Source organism: Bubalus bubalis, chromosome 1, assembly GCF_019923935.1.
Source record: "Bubalus bubalis isolate 160015118507 breed Murrah chromosome 1, NDDB_SH_1, whole genome shotgun sequence".
NCBI lineage: Eukaryota > Metazoa > Chordata > Mammalia > Artiodactyla > Bovidae > Bubalus > Bubalus bubalis.
The window spans coordinates 117,114,693-117,133,204 of NC_059157.1; the positions used below are offsets into that span (position 1 = coordinate 117,114,693).

Below are 18,512 nucleotides of genomic sequence, written 5' to 3' on the forward strand. Positions count from 1 at the left end.
GAAGATATAATTAGGGCCCTATAAACCTTTGCTGTTGGGAGAAAGCCTTCCTTATAAACCACAGGGGAAAAATATCTATTTAATAAACTACTTTTAGCTATCTGAAACACACTTCAGAATATTACCTTTCCTAAAGGAAATAAACTAAGCATCATACGGATTCAAATTTCAAATATATAACAATGGTTACACTTTATTTTTTAAATATATTATAAACAAAAGTCTCTCACGTTCTGTCACTAACAAACATAGAAAGCATACTGTATCTTACCTTTGTAGTTACAATGCACAGGCAATCCATTACTCTACCATTACAATACTTAATACATAAAGCAGTTTATTGCAAGCTATAAGTTGCCTATATGAATAAAAAATAAAGTTGTGAGATAAAACCACTGATGAAAAGTTATAACTGTGACAAGATCTCTCCAGGATCCATTCTTAGAGGTAGCAATTTTTCTACTACCTGAAATACAGGAAACCAGAATGTGTCACGTGCCCTACAATCTTCTTTATGTAATCTATATTTGAAGAACTTGAAATTATCCCATAAAACACTGTGGAAGTCGTCAGGGTTTATTCCACAAGAGATCACTGCTGCTTCAGATGCTATTTCATTAATCCCTCTTTTAAAGATATGAGGTTGACAGGGAGTCATCTGATGAAATGTTCCACAAAATGTTCCCGATATAAATTTAAAATTCCTTCTCCATGTTTGCTATAGTTTGGATATTCAAAAAGAAAAAAAAAATCACTAAAAAGGAAAAAAAAAATTGTAAGCAAACATTTCTTTCACTAAACCATTTCAGCAACTGCAGCTTGCAAAGTAATGACTTTCTCAGGCAGTAATGAATGGAATATTCCATGTGGTATTTTTGAGAAGGGGGGAAAAGAAGAACAAAATGCAGTAATTTAAAATATTATCTCTAAAACTTACTTCTTTTCCCTTTAAGAAAAAATGGTAATAGTAACATTTACCAATGTAGTCAGATATTAACTTTAGTGCCCCACTAAATCTATTTCACTTAATCCCTTAAAAAAAAAAGCCACCACCACAAAAAGATAATTGTAACTAAGTACCATTTCAAACTCCTCAAGAAGACTTTGTTTTTAACCCAGAAGTAGCCTAACTTTGTGAATTGGTGTCCTGTCCTCAAATTCATTGGAAACAGAGCTACATAGGCTGACAGGGGACATGGAATACTGCTGCAACTGGCTTTGAGTTTCCTAAGCTTGCAGTCACACTCCCCTGTAAAAATGTGTAATAATGAAGAGTATTACCTGCAATTTCTGTCCACAAGGTTTCCTCATGATGAGGAAATTATACAGATATTATAAATTGCCTCAAATTCAAACAAGTGAACTGCTCCCATTTGCTTTTTATGTCATGGGCTGCAATAGCAACTTTCACACTAAACCGAGTTTCATTATAAAGGATTATGCAAAAGAGTTAATACACGTATGTCACTTAGTACCTTCACATCATTATTGTTATTACTATTATTGATTGGCTATCAGGTGACAGCCTTTTGTTTCAAGTCTGATACACCTAAGACAGATCCAATGGGATTTTATCTTGAACACAATCTAATGGGACGGTTGTAAGGATTAACTAACTAAGGCACAGCACTTAAAATAATGCCCATCTTTCTAAGTGCTTAGTTCAAGCCAGTTACAGCTATATATCTACATACATACATGTGCAACTATAAGGCTTGAAGGGCGGGCAGAAGTAAATTTCATCATTGGCCAACACATCCTTTCCTCCAAGCAGAACAGGTATCTTGGGAATTACCTACTCAGACACTGAGAGTATCTACTTTTTCCCATACACCCCACAATCGTTTGCTCTCAAGACAAAAAAGTAAAGCCCACTCATGGGTCATGATTCCTTAAACAAAGTTTACCATTTTAGAAAGAATACTGAAAACATTATAGGTAATATCTAACTACTGACTAAGCACTACAGACTGCAAAGCATCTGCCTACATAATGTGGGAGACCCGGGTTTGATCCCTGGGTCGGGAAGATCTTCTGGAGAAGGAAATGGCAACCCACTCCAGTACTTTTGCCTGGAAAATCCCATGGACAGAGGAGCCTGATAGGTTACAGTCTATGGGGTCGCAAAGAGTCGGACACAACTGAGCAACTAAACTTACTTTCTTTCTGTGAGGGAAAATAAAGGGCTTTGTGAAACACTTTAGCTAGTTTCTCCCTTAGGGTTCTGTGTAATTTTTATTATCTATTAGTATACCCTATAGAGAGAAGGCATTCCTAAGTTTGGCAGACCTCATGACAGTGGAGATTGAAAATCACTATATCAAGAGTCAGAAACAGTGCTTCAGCCCATTAACAGAACTGAAACTGTGTAACTTTAAGTAGTCACTGCTATTGCTATTGTTAAGTCACTTCAGTCCTGTCTGACTCTGTGTGACCCCATAGACAGCAGCCCACCAGGCTCCCCCGTCCCCGGGATTCTCCAGGCAAGAACACTGGAGTGGGTTGCCATTTCCTTCTCCAATGCATCAAAGTGAAAAGTGAAAGTGAAGTTGCTCAGTCGTGTCCGACTCTTAGCGACCCCATGGACTGCAGTGCACCAGGCTCCTCCATCCACGGGATTTTCCAGGCACGAGTACTGGAGTGGGTTGCATTCTTAAGCAAATTCAGATGAAACTTCAAACTGACTCAATTAACATATAAATATTTAACAACATATTATTAAAAATATATCTAAAATACTGTTTTATTCTACTCACATTCAGAAAACAATTTTGGTCAAACTTCACATTCACCTTAAATGTTAGGGTCATGATTATAACTACAACCACTTTTTAAATTAATTCTTCATTTTGCTCAATTTCACTTCCATCTAAGTTGTTTAGATACAGCACTTTTAATCCATGTATTAATATATCACCGTACATATCTCAAATCACTGTTAGTACCTATTCACATAGATACTAATTGATTTTCCCTATTTGTTTTCTCAGTATATATTATAACCTCTATAATATAACCACTTATTATATTATTCTTTAGTATACTTTTTAATTTTCAAAAAAAGCTTACATATACTATCCAATGCCTGCAGTTTTTAAGGTCATACTCAGGAATGATTATTTAATCTGTGTTAACTTCTACACTCACTGCATCTTTTACAAACATCCAAACTGACAGTGATTAAGGACATTTCAAGTCAATATATTCTTCTTATTTTTTTTTTTAAATTTTATTTTATTTTTAAACTTTACATAACTGTATTAGTTTTGCCAAATATCAAAATGAATCCGCCACAGGATTCTTATATTCATATATTCTTCTTAAATAGTCATTTGCTGTGCAAAATATTGATAACTTACAACTTTATAAATTATAAACTTACAACTTTAAAAATTTATAATATTGATAATATTGATAATTGTAATATGAGCAACCTTAGAGGTTTCAAATACAAGCCTTTGGGATGGCAACACCTCACCTAATATTCAGGCACAAAAGATATTTAACAGTATTTTAGAAAATCAATAGCTGTCTATATAGGCAATTGTTTCCAACCATAATAGAGTAACAGAGAACAGTTTAACTCTCCTACCTTAAAACAACTAAAAAATAGGACAAATAAGGAATAATGATTTTCAGATGCTGAACAAAATCCCATAAATGCCCAGAAACTGCCTGGAAAAAGTTTCCACACTGCAGCAGAAGGATGGGGAAACTAAACAAAGTCCAGCAATCTAAGATGAGGAGCCCGAGTTTAGAATTCAGGAAGGTCAAGGTGTCTAAAATTCACAGGTAAGAGTACCAGAGAGAAGAGGTGCATAGCATGAGATCCACAGATCTGCAGAGTTCTTCTTGAGTCTTTATTATACCCATTAGTCATATATATAAGGAAACTTGAGGCTGAGGAAAGAACCCTAGGGGGAACAATCCCAGAACTCATAAAGGGCTAAGAAGAATGGAAAAACTCGTAATATACAGGCTCTGGGTGGTGTACTCAGAAGAGTACTGGGACAAAATTAACCCTATACTGAAGGGTGCTTGGTCCCACTAAAAAAAGACTGAATGCAAGTTTCAAAAGGAGCAAGCTCTTTCCAAGTAATTTAACTGTATCTCAAACCAAATCTCAAGAATATTTAAGAGAACACAAAAATGCTGAGGACCTGAAAAGGTAAAATTTATAACATCTGCCAAATCTAATTTAAAAAATTATCAGGTATACAAAGAAGAGGTAAATATAACCTGGAGAGGAGAAAAGGCCATCAACAAAAAGAACCCAGACCTGCAGAAACAAGACTAACAGACACGAAGACAAATTTATGGTTTCCAAAAGGGAGTGAAGAGGGGGAGAGGGACAAATTAGGGATATGGGATTAACAAACTACTAAACATAAAACAGGTAAGTAACAAGGATTTACCTGTATAGCACAGGAAAGCATACCCAGTATCTTATAATAACCTATAATAAAGTATAATCTGCAAAAAGAAAAAAGAATCACTATGCTGCACACCTGAAACACAATATCATAAATCAACTATACTTCAATAAAAACAAACAAATAAAAATCCAAACGACAGATGACAGAATTAGCACTCAAAGATATTTTAAAATTATTATAAACCTATCCCATATGTTCATGAATACAGAGGAAAGCATGAACATCTTAGTATATGTGCTGCCGAAGCGAGTACATGCATGAACATCTTAATGAGACATGGAAAATAAAAAAGGAATCAAATTAAACTTCTAGAGATAAAAATTCAAATGCCTTAAAAAAAACTGATTAAATGAGATTAACACTTCAGAAAATTAATGAAGTGAAAACGTAACAGAAACTATCCAAAATACAACACATAGAGGAAAAAAGACTAAAAAAAAATGAATCACATCAATGAGCTATGGGACAAATTCAATCAATCCAATAAACGCCTGTTTATACAGTCCCTAGAAAAAAAAAAAAAAAAAAAAGAGAGGGTAACAGAAAAAAATATTATTGAAATAATAGATAAAAACTTTCCATTATTTGGCAAAAACTATAAACACAGATCCAAGAAACTCCACAAATCCCAAAGACATGAAGTAAATTGTACAGTGGAAAGTGTAAAGGAATGGCAAGCATCAAACTCAGGACAGTGATTCATTCTGGGGGATGAAGCAGAGAAGGTAATCAGGATGGAAAATAAAAGATCGTCAACTATATAACATTTCCTTTTCTTAAGCTAGGTAACAGGTACATGTATGCATGCGTCAGTTGCCCAGTTGTGTCCTACTCTTTGGGACCCCACTGACTGTAGCCTGCCAGGCTCCTCTGTCCATGGGAATTTTCAGGCAAGAATACTGGAGTGGGTTGCCATTTTCCTCCTCCAGGGGAGCTTTCCAAACTAAGGATTGAACCTGTGTCTCCTGTGTCTCCTGCATTGCAGGCGGATTCTTTACCTGCTGAACCATCATAAAAATCCCTAGATAACAGGTACATGGAGATTCAAAATAGTCTCTTCAGATTTCTGTGTAACTATAATCTTTTTTTTCTAGTAACACACAAAAAGAAGATAATCAACAAGACAGTTGCCAAGAAGACAAAAAATTTTCAAAAACAGACTGTAGCAAACACCACCAAAAGAAATCAAGGAAGGTAAAAAATCCACCTGCCAATTCGGGAGACGTGGTTTCAATTCCAGGATCAGGAAGATCCCCTGCAGAAGGAAATGGCAACCACTCCAATTCTTGCCGGGAAAATCTCATAGACAGAAGAGCCTGGCAGGTTACAGTCCATGGGATCACAGAGTTAGACACAACTCAGTGACTGAGCAAGGGCAAAGGGCTAGTGACACTGAAGAGGGATTTTATGTTCTTTATCCTTTGCTACACTGATAAATTACTGAGTATGCAACATTTTAATAAAAACAGTAAGATTATTTTATTAATCTACCATTTACTGAGAACTTCATTTTATGTCAGACTCTGATTTAAGTTTTACATAAATTATTCTACTTCATACACTCTCTTACAGATGGTGGTAGTGGTAAAGAATCCACCTTCCAATGCAGGAAATGCCAGAGCGGTGGGTTAGATCCCTGGGTTGGGAAGATCCCTTGTAGTAGGAAATGGCAACCCACTCCAGTGTTCTTGCCTGGAAAATTCCATGGGCAGAGGAGCCTGGTGTGCTATAGTACACAGGGTCGCAAAGAGTCAGACATGACTGAGCATGCTCACACCACCACCATCCCATCTCATACATAAAAGCACCAAAGGAAGGGAGTTCTGTTTTCACCTTCACTTTATAGATGAAGAAACTAAAAACAGTTAGGCAATCTGCCCTGTATTTACAATGTAATGCAACAGATCTAAACACAGACATAAAAGAAAATTCTTACGGAACGATACACAGTTCTCATTTTAAATATATATAAGAGCTAAATAATATACTATATACTTATTAACATACAGAATTGGTTGAATAAATATATATCATGTTGAAAGTGGTTGTCTCAATGAAAGAATATTTTAAAAAGGACTGACTTTCAACAATGTATACCTCTCTGTACATATATGTTTTAAGATATGCCTGAATTATCTTTGTAATCAGAGGTTTTTTTTTTTTTAAGTAAATAACTGAAAAAGAAAGATAGCAATTCCTGTGGGAAAGAAGCATCAGAAGCCAGGTTACAGTGCTGGCTTCAGCAGCACATATACTAAAATTGGAACCATACAGAGAAGATGAGCATGGCCCCCGCACAAGTATGACATGCAAATTCATGAAGCCGTCCATATTTTTATACCTATGGCTGATTCATGTTGATGTATGGCAGAAATCAACACAATATTGTAAAGCAATTATCCTTCAATTAAAAATAATTTTTTTTTAAAGAAGCCAATTACAGAATATTGGGAATAAGAAGGAAAGAATGGAAAAATATAAACTACTTTTTTTTCAAGAAACTTAACTAGGAAGAGAAGCAATACTACAGGGTCCTACTGAGAAGAACTTTTCCTATTTGTTTTCTTTTAACGGAATCTTTGAACGTATTTATAGGGTAAACGGAAGAAGGAAACAAAGGTCCAAGAGAGGATAAGGTTATAGAGATTACATGAGTGGAGAGAATGAGATTTCAAAAGATAAAAAGATCAACAGTGCAATAGAAGCTTTCAATATTTATCTGAGACAGTGACTTTCACATAACTGAAAACATATTTCTATAAAGTTGGAAATTTCTGTGGTGAGCATGTATTACTTTGGTAATCCAAACAAATGGGGAGGGTTATTTTAAATATCCACACACTTTACTGGGAAAAATTATATATGCATTTTATTCCAACTCAAAATCCCCACATTTTTCACATTTGGAGAAACACAAAGGGGAGCTTGTTTAAGAGCATAGGAGGTGACAGTAATGCTCTAATACTGAAGATGGTAACAGATGCAGATATGGATAACAAAATTATTTAAATGAGTTACTGAAAATGTCTTATAATCAAAACTCATAATTTAAAACTGGGGATGCCTTCTTGCAGAGTATGAATCTTTAACTATTGTGGTACACTTAAGCTTTAACAGATTTTTATTTTCTTAGTAACTATAATATTTTGCCAAGTTTTCTCCTAGATTAACAGCTTGGCATAATATGGCAGTTGTTCCACTTCTCTCATAGCATTTCATTATATTTCACTTCCATTTCAAAGTTATTATTTTAGTGGTATATCCTTTGGTTCTAGAACTGGCATCTACCATTTAAACACTGAAATAAGACTGTCATAGATATAAACATAAGAATATAAAAATTACATAACAGTGAATATAAAATAACAGCATAGTGGTCATCAAAATCACCTGCAGAAACATATAATGCACACGTCACTTAGTACACACACCTGTCAGCTTTGGTCTCGATGAAACTTTTCAATTACAGGGTCTCTAAGGGTTGTGCCGGAGAAGGCAATGGCACCCCACTCCAGTACTCTTGCCTGGAAAATTCCATGGACGGAGGAGCCTGGTAGGCTGCAGTCCATGGGGTCGCTAAGAGTCGGGCACGACTGAGCGACTTCCCTTTCACTTTTCACTTTCATGCATTGGAGAAGGAAATGGCAACCCACTCCAGTGTTCTTGCCTGGAGAATTCCAGGGACGGGGGAATCTGGTGGGCTGCCATCTATGGGGTCGCACAGAGTCGGACACGACTGAGGCAACTTAGCAGCAGCAGCAGCAGCAAGGGTTGTGCATTATTTCAAGTTTTATACACTCACACCACTTAAAAACTGGAATTAAATGAGACAGCACGGTAAATCTGGTGGCAGAGAGAGGGAGTTCAAACTAGTGTCTGCAGGATGTAATGAGAGAGAGAGACATTCTGCTAGAAAAACAGAATATTAGTTAACAAGGATAAAAACCTTGAGGACACTGATGAAGGACAGAGGAAAACAAGCTGAGCACCAATACATATGATTATCAACTACTCTGAAGGCAGGAATTCAAATATGTGAAAAAATTATGAAGTTGTGCTATAAAATTTGGTTAGCTGTCTTCCAAAGCACATAGTAAGAACTGAAATGGAGGTGTGCATTACGGATATAGAGTTACGGGATAGATGGCACCAAATATAAGTACTGAATTTGAATATGGACTGACAATAGCACTATTGCAGATACTACCATTGTATCAACTTTAAATATTTTTAGTCTGCTAATTGTACACTAGATGTTTTTAGGAAAAGTCATATAAACTCCTTTTTCACTGGAGAACTGTGCTGAGGTATTTAAGGCTAAAGATCATGTCTGCAATTTGCTCTCAAATGGGTGAGCAAGAATAAATTTTAAAAGTGTGTGTACATGTGTACAGGGAGCAAGCAAATGTGACAAAATGGTAACTTTACTATTCTTGTAATTTTCCTGTAGATGTACGTTTTTTCAAAAGAATAATAATTTTTAAAAGAGAAATTGAAAGAGTCCAAAATAACAGTAAAATATAAGTCCTATAAGAAAACTACAAAGTGCTATGGGCATTCAGAAGGGATTTGTCTCAGAGAAAAGATGAGTGAAGATCTCACATGGACGGTTGCTGAGTTGGGTTATGTAAGACGGATAAAGTACAGACATTTCAACTGGAATATACATACCAAACCACTTTCAGAAGCCATTGCTGCTTTCCTAAGTAATTTCACTTTCCTATGTTAAAAGTGAAAAGTGACAGTGTCAGTTGTCATTCAGTTGTGTTCAACTCGGTGATCCAATGGACTACAGCCAGCCAGGCTCCTCTGTCCATGGAATTCTCCAAGAATACTGGAGTGTGTTGCCATTCCTATGTTAACTACATCCTATGTTTTTTCTACAAACTAGCCTGTTATGTTTCTGTCTCTATTAAAATTACTTTTGTTGTTCAGTCACTCAGTTGTGTCTGACTCTTTGTGACCCCAAAGACTGCAGCATGCGAGGCCTCCTTGTCCTTCACCATCTCCCAGAGTTTGCTCAAACTCATGCCCATTGAGTTGGTGATGCCATCCAACCATCTCATCCTCTGTCGTCCCCTTCTCCTCCTGCCTTCAGTCTTTCCCAGCATCAGGGTTTTTTCCAATGAGTCAGCTCTTTGCATCAGGTGGCCAAAGTACTGGAGTTTCAGCTTCAGATTCAGTTCGGTTCAGTCGCTCAGTCATGTCTGACTCTTTGAGACCCCTTGGACTACATTATGCCAGGCTTCCCTGTCCATCACCAACTTCCAGAACCTACTCAAACTCATCTCCATCGAATAGGTGATGCCATATAACCATCTCATCCTATGTCATCCCTTTCTCCTCCTGCCTTCAATCTTGCCCAGCATCAGGGTCTTTTCTAATGAGTCTGTTCTTTGCATCAGGTGGTCAAAGTATTAAAGTTTCAGCTTCAGCATCAGTCCTTCCAATGAATATTCAGGACTGATTTCCTTCAGGATGGACTGGTTGGATCTCCTTGCAGTCCAAGGGACTCTCAAGAGTCTTCTCCAACACCACAGTTCAAAAGCATCAATTCTTCAACGCTCAGCCTTCTTTCTGGTCCAACTCTCACATCCATACATGACTACTGGAAAAACCATAGCTTTGATTAGACAAACCTTTGCTAGCAAAGTAATGTCTCTGCTTTTAAAAACACTGTCTAGGTTCGTCATAGCTTTTTTTCCAAGGAGCAAGTGTCTTTTAATTTCATGGCTGCAGTCACCAACTGCAGTGATTTTGGAGCCCAAGAAAATAAGGTCTGTCACTGTTTCCCCTTCTATTTGCTATGAAGTGATGAGACTGTATGCCATGATCTTCATTTTTTGAATGTTTGAGTTTTAAGCCAGCTTTTTCACTCTCCTCTTTCATTTTCATCAAGAGGCTCTTTAGTTCCTCTTCACTTTCAACCATAAGGGTGGTATCATTATTGGTATTTCTCCTGGCAATCTTGATTTCAGCTTGTGCTTCATCCAGCCCAACATTTTGCATGCACAGAAGTTAAACAAGCAGGGTGACAATATACAGCTTTGACATACTACTTTCCCAATTTTAAATCAGTCTGTTGTTACATGTCCAGTTCTAACTGGAGCTTCTTGACCTGCATACAGGTTTTGCAGGAGGCAGGGAAGGTGGTCTGGTACGCCCATCTCTAAGAATTTTCCATAGTTTGTTGTGATCCACATAGTCAAAGGCTTTAACGTAGTCAATGAAACAGAAGTAGATGTTTTTCTGTAATCCTCTTGCTTTTTCTATGATCCAGTGGATGATGGCAATTTCGTTCTTCTGCCTTTTCTAAACCCAGCTTGTAAATTCAAATTACTAATTTTTCTCTTATTTTATTAATTATAGTGTGGCATTTTCATTGTCTAGGTAACAAATCCAATTACTAAGCAAGTTTATTAAATTAAGTCAGAGAAAAATATCTGCCTTAAAGTCTGAAATTTTAAGTTCTAATCTCAGTTTTTCCAAATGATAATATTGTAAGTTTGGGCAGTCACAACATCCCTGAATTACAGTTTGCTGAATTTTAAAGTGAGTATCAGCTCTAAGTACTAAAGACCAAAATCTGACTTAACTCATATATATTAGGAGATTACTAATAGGCAAGAATCCATAATCCTATAACATCTCAAAATATAATAATGTACGTGAAGGGGCCCTTTAAAACTATACAAGTTGAAAATAAGATTTTTATAATGCTTTCCTATGGAACATGTGAACATTTTTTTTAAGAAAGGAAGAAAGAACACAATGTACCAGTTTAAAAATTAATACTATAATATGTTTAGACCAGTAATGTTTCTCAAATTTTATATTACTAATTCTGATGCAAAAGACTAAAGATAAGGCTCTGTCACCTGCCTCTTTACTCTTACATACCAAAGATAATACTGCAAAGAAAAGGCATTCAGAAGGAACAGAAAAACAGAAGTCACTATTCCAACTGATTCTAGTTCTGGGGCAGTGAAAATTCAAAATAAACTTGGGAAAACTGTGCCAGCATGCAAGAACATACTCAAAGACAAATGTATGAATGTCAAAAGGACATGGAGGGATCCCTTCAAGAGATCCTCCACATCTGGAGTAATCTGAGTATCCAAAGAGTAATAGCTGAAATCTGTATGCAGGTCAAGAACTGGACATGGAACAACAGACTGGTTCCGAATCCGGAAAGGAGTACGTCAAGGCAGTATACTGTCACTCTGCTTATTTAACTTATATGCAGAGTACATCATGAGAAACGCTGGGCTGGAGAAAGCACAAGATGGAATCAAGATTGCCAGGAGAAATATCAATAAACTCAGATATGCAGATGACACCACCCTTATGGCAGAAAGTGAAGAGCTAAAGAGCCTCTTGATGAAAGTGAAAGAGGAGAGTGAAAAAGTTGGCTTAAAGCTCAACATTCAGAAAACTAAGATCATGGCATCCAGTTCCATCACTTCATGGCAAATAGATAGGGAAACAATGGAAACAGTGAGAGACTTTATTTTAGGGGGCTCCAAAATCACTGCAGATAGTGACTGCAGCCATGAAATTAAAAGAGGCTTGCTCCTTGGAAGAAAAGCTAAGACCAACCTAGACATCATATTAAAAAGCAAAAACACTGCTTTACCACCAAAGGTCCATCTAGTCAAAGCTATGGTTTTTCCAGTGGTCATGTATGGATGTGAGAGTTGGACTATAAAGAAAGCTGAGCGCCGAAGAATTGATGCTTTTGAACTGTGGTGTTGGAGAAGACTCTTGAGAGTCCCTTGGACTGCAAGGAGATCCAACCAGTCCATCCTAAAGGAAATCAGTCCTGAATATTCATTGGAAGGACTGATGCTGAAGCTGAAACTCCAGTACTTTGGCCAGTTGATGCGATGACTCACTGGAAAGACTCTGATGCTGGGAGGGATTGAAGGAGGGAGGAGAAGAGGACGACAGAGGATAAGATGGCTGGATGGCATCACCAATGCGATGAACATGAGTTTTAGTGAACTCCAGGAGTTGGTGATGGACAGGGAGGCCTGGCATGCTGCAGTCCATGGGGTGGCAAAGAGTCAGACATGACTGAGTGACTGAACTGAACTGACTGAACCGAATAACTGAGATAGACTGTAAACACTAAATAAGTAACATCCTTCAGGCCATAGTGATAGTTGTTTTGTTTTCTTTTTATAGTGATAATTTTATTCAGAAGAGCAAGAATAAAGTGTGGGTGTAGGGCTATTTAGTCACCTTTGCAGGGGACCATCACATAAACTACTCTAAAAACTGGTCATTAAAAGAAAATATAAGCTTTACCCTATCTTTTTAGGAGAAAGTTTCAACCCTAGCTGATGGGGTTAAGTACTTTTTACAGAAGAACACCAACTAATAAATACAAATGGAATGATAAAATTAGAAAGGATAATCAACACATTTTGAAACTTCTAATGGAATTAAGTGATGTAGGCAAAGATCATTAATGGGCAAATCAAGGTAAATATTCACTCAATACAAGGTGCTAAATTGCTACCCCCAAAGATACTTAATAACTACAAAAAGAAAATCATAACTGTACAAGGAGGATCTGGAGGTCACCACCTCTAAGTAATCATACTTAATCATCACAAGTGCAACAACCTGATATCGTATGCTTCCTGCTGTGATGCAATCTAAAGTACTATATATCATTATGAAGTCTGCTTACCAAAAATGAGTCTAATCAACCTTGACATCTAACTTCTGTTATCAGAAATGTAAGACTTATTGAAATGACTTAACATGAAAACACAGATTGCTAAACAAATACACACTATGTATTATACTGTAAGACAACTGGCATGGTCTCTTCAAAAAGTCATTTAAAGGGGTTAAAAAAGATGGGGAGGCCATTCCTCTAGATTTTAAGCGAGTAAAGACAATGTACCAGGTTTGGTATGTGCCCTCCTGACTCACTGCATTGCCTGCCCCCAGACCACATCTGCTTTTCATCCTGAGCCGCCCTGGCAACACAGTTCACCCTCTCACCTTCTTACTTGCAGCTTTCCTGTAAAATCAAATACCATATCCCCCGCACCCACAAATCCACAACTCTGAAGTACAGGAGAACTGATGGTCACCAGAAGCCAGAAGATAAATTCTCTATGGCTTCTCAGAGATGCTATACCCAAGATTCAGCAATCAGTCACACTTAGTGGCAGGAAGCATCCTTGTTATTAGTTTTTCCTTATTTCCAGATTATTCACCTTTTCCCTTACTTGTGCTCCCTAGGAGTGAATGAACTCTCTAAATAAAGTACCTAATAAAGCATTAGCTCTCTGCCTCAAGTTCTGTTATCAAGGAAATTCAGATAAAAATTGACAATGATTAAATTCAGTACATGAATCTTAACTGTCTTTTTAAAAGTCCTAAAAGATAGATCAGAATCAATTGTGGATTGGAGAGATAATTTAATAATATTTATTAACTTTCTTAGGTGTGATAATAGTTGTAAGGTTACACAGGAGAATGTTTGACTTTGGGAGATATATGAAGTTTTTACAAGGTAAGGGCATGATGTCTATGCCTGATTTTCAAATAGATTCCCCAAATACACATACAGAGAAAAGGCAAATGTTATAAAATATTAGTAAATGTTGACTCTACATGAATGTTTGTTGGTCTATTCTTTTCATTTTACAAAATATCTCATAATTCAGTCACTTAGCAACTCCATTATCACATATATCCATCCTTAACTGTATTACTGAAACAGATTCCTAACAGATCTCCTGCTCTACCCTTACTACAGTGAATTTTCAACAAAACATCCTGGATGACCCTTTTAAAGGTTAGGTTAAACGATGCCACTCCTCTGCTCCAAAACTTTGCAAATGCTTCACATGATGTGCCCCTGTCTTACACTCTGACCTCATCTCCCACTGCTTCTTACTCACTCTGCTCTAGCCCCACTGGCCATACTGCTATTTCTCATATATTCCAGCCTTCTTCTTGCCTTGGTCTTTATACTGGTTATCCCTCAAACAGTTGGATTAACTTCCAATTCTTTACACAAGTATCACCTCAATCAGGCCTATCATAAATACCCTATTTAAAATTGCAGAGCATCTCCCACACACACAATCTGGCATCCCTGTTCCTCTTAATCCCCTACTCTTTCATTCTTCTTATCACTTATCACCTTCTAACCTACTAGATAAATGCATGATATACAATAGGTACTCAGTATCTGTTGACTAAAGGAACTGACATTCAAAATAAAATGACCAGTAACAAAAGAAGAAAAGAATTCTAAAGGATGAGTGGAGAAACAGGCAGTGGCCAAACAATTTGGGATTTCTGAGTCTCATGAGGGATTTTCTACTTCATTCTGAGAGGAATGGAAATCTAATGAAAGGTAATGACATAATTTGCATTTTATAAAGATAATCCTGTAAATAAATGGTCATAAATTCAAAAAGGTAAAGTGTGAATACAGACAGGCCAAGAATCTAGGCAAAAAATGAGGATGGTTTAGACTAGAGTGGCAAGAATGAGACATACTGGAATGCTGATTCATGTGAAACTTTGCAAATTGCAGCACAAATTAGATGTAAATGTGAAAACCAAAATAAAAGCCTCTAACAAATAATATAGTAGAATATCTTTATGACCTAAGAGTTGGAAAACAATTCAAAAGGCACAAAAAGCATTAAGCATAAATTGAACTATATAAAAGAAATCTTGATTATTAAAAGATTGTACTTGATAATTAAAAGATTAAAAAGAATGCTTCAGAGAGGGGGGAAAAAAATACATATTATACATATACCTGACAAAGGAATCATTCCAGATAGAGACCTCCTACAAATCAATAAGACAGAAAACATAACTCAGGAAAAATTGTTAAAAACTTGAACACTTCAAAAAAGATAGCAAAATGAATAGTAAACATATGAAAAGGTGTTTGTTAATCTTGTTAATGAAGAAGTGCAAATACAACTATGAAGTACCGGTACACACCTACCAGAATGGATGAAATTATTAATAAAAAGACTAATAACAAGTGTTGACCATTACATGAAAAATGAAACTTACACATACTAGTAGCAATTATATTAATAAAAACAGGTATAATCATTTTGCAAAACTGTTTCCATTATGTACTAAACCTAAACATATCATTTTCACAATTGGGTATATAAGCAACAGAAATGCATACACAGGTGCCCAAAAAATACACACAGTTCTGCTGTGTTATTCTAAAAATATAAATTTGTTCCAATGCAACTGATGTATTAGGGAACAATATGATCAAAGTACAAATTTCACATTTGCTTATGCACAATCCAATCTATGAGAAAACACTAGGTAAGGACAGAAAAGTGAACCCAGATGGAAAAAGACACATAGGAATACATAAAATGTTCATATTTCAGGCTTTAGTTAGAATGTTATGAGTCACACTGGTGGTGTAACTTCTCTACTTTCAGATCAATCTCCCCACCAGCACTTCACAATAACTAACAAGCCTCAACCAGGACACACACTCCCATATCAAGCAAGATTTTTTTTCATGGTAAAATGTCATATATATTGTAATTTATGCATTTCTTAATCATTTAACATTTGCAAACTGTGCTGTCATTTTCATTAGGCCCTTAGCTTTGGTATATGTGGCACCTTTAAGTTTTGAGTCCTCCATTTTCTAAACATATAAGCCCTGTGATTTTTATTGTGATATAAGCCCTGTGATATTTATTATACCATACCTTTGCAAAGTATGGTCATTTTTAAGAAGTTAAACACTGTGCTATGGCAGATATAACCATAAAAGAATATTCAAAGCAGCACTAACCCAAAACTAGGAACAAGTCAAATATTCATCATCAACAGAATGGATAAATACAGTGTGGTTATATCATAAAATGGAATATTAAACAGCAGTAATAAAGGAAAAACTTCAAATTATGAATGAAATTCACACCTGAAAAAAAGCTAGATACAAGAAGTTAGAGTACATACTATATGACTTAATATATACTTTTAAAAGAGGCAAAACTGATCTATGGTGTTGGAAATTAAGATAGCCCTTTGAGAAAAGGGGAGTAGCTGGTGAACAAAAAAGGTGAGAGGGAGATTTGGGGGTACTGGTATATTTCTTTTTTTAAATTTAAATATAAAGGATATACTATAAAATTCACCAAATTCTAAAGTGCACAATTCAGTGGTTTTTCGTATATTCATGGAGTTTTGCAACCATTATCACTGTCTAATTCCAGAACCCATTAGCAGTCATTCCATTTTTTCCCCGACCTGATGTATTCATAACGCAGTAATTCATCAAGCTGCTGCTGCTACTGCTAAGTTGCTTCAGTCATGTCTGACTCTGTGCAACCCCAGAGTTGGCAGCCTACCAGGCTCCTCTGTCCCTGGGATTCTCCAAGCAAGAGAGTGGGTTGCCATTTCCTTCTCCAATGCATGAGGGTGAAAAGTGAAAGTGAAGTCGTTCAGTCGTGTCCAACTCTTTGCGACCCCATGGACTGCAGCCCACCAGGCTCCTACGTCCATGGGACTTTTCCAGGCAAGAGTACTGGAGTGGGGTGCCACTGCCTTCTCCTTTCATCAAGCTATACATTTATAATTTGTGGAACTTTATGTATGAATATTACACAGTACTTCCATAAACATATAAAGTTACTGTTTAGAAGACTTCAGATTAAACCTGGTAGACTGAATATATGCTTTAACTCTACTATCTCCTAACTCAAATTAAAGCAGGTGGATTATTTTACAGCATTAAATACAAGGTCAAACAGAAAGGGAAAAGAGATATCCTCCCTATACCACTGAGTCAGGTAATTTTGCTCCCATAAAAATGAACTCACAAGGGCTGAAAAGGGGGACCGAGAGACAGCAGAGACAACTGAAAACAAGACTACGTTACTGAAAGTGGATTCCCTGTGTATTATTTTTGCTCTATTGTTGTTCAGTTGCTAAGTCATGTTTGACTCTTTGTGACCCCATAGACTACAGCACATCAGGCTTCCCTGTCCTCCACTATCTCCCAGTTCAGTTCAGATCTGTCACTCAGTCATGTCTGACTCTTTGCAACACCATGAACAGCAGCACACCAGGCCTCCCTGTCCATCACCAACTCCCGGAGCCCACCCAAACCCATGTCCATTGTGTCGGTGATGCCATCCAACCATCTCATCCTCTGTTATCCCCTTCTCCTCCTGCCCTCAATCCTTCGCAGCATCAGGGTCTTTTCAAATGAGTCACCTCTCTGCATCAGGTGGCCAAAGTATTGGAGTTTCAGCTTTAGCATCAGTCCCTCCAATGAACACCCAGGACTGATCTCCTTTAGGATGGACTGGTTGGATCTCCTTGCAGTCCAAGGGACTCTCAAGAGTCTTCCTCAATACCACAGTTCAAAAGCATCAATTCTTCAGTGCTCAGCTCTTACATCCATACATGACTACTGGAAAAACCATAGCCTTGACTAGACGGACCTTTGTTGGCAAAGTAATGTCTCTGCTTTTAAATATGCGGTCTAGGTTGCTCACAACTTTCCTTCCAAGCAGTAAGCGTCTTCTAATTTCATGGCTGCAATCATCATCCCCAGTGATTTTGGAGCCCAGAAAAATAAAGTCAGCCACTGTTTCCCCATCTATTTGCCATGAAGTGATAGGACCAGATGCCATGATCTTCGTTTTCTGAATGTTGAGCTTTAAGCCAACTTTTTCACTCTCCTCTTTCACTTTCATCAAGAGGCTTTTGAGTTCCTCTTCACTTTCTGCCATAAGGATGGTGTCATCTGCATATCTGAGGTTATTGATATTTCTCCCGGCAATCTTGATCCCAGCTTGTGCTTCTTCCAGCTCAGCGTTTCTCATGATGTACTCTACATATATGTTAAATAAGCAGGGTGACAATATACAACCTTGACATACTCCTTTTCCTATCTGGAACCAGTCTGTTGTTCCATCTCCAGTTCTAACTGTTGCTTCTTGACCTGCATATAGGTTTCTCAAGAGGCAAGTCAGGTGGTCTGGTATTCCCATCTCTTTCAGAATTTTCCACAGTTTGCTCAAATTCATGTCC

At 37.0% G+C, this 18,512-nt stretch overlaps 1 protein-coding gene and 1 non-coding gene across 9 annotated transcripts in view; one reads left to right on the forward strand and one right to left on the reverse strand.

Annotated features, from left to right (window-relative positions):
- The window catches only part of DLG1 (discs large MAGUK scaffold protein 1), a 262,255-nt gene that overhangs the window by 211,314 nt on the left and 32,429 nt on the right, over window positions 1-18,512 (reverse strand). The gene's annotated exons all lie outside the window — the stretch shown is intronic.
- LOC112587333 lies at window positions 6,667-6,773 on the forward strand. The gene has a single exon (XR_003111821.1). It is a non-coding gene; the product is annotated as a U6 spliceosomal RNA (small nuclear RNA).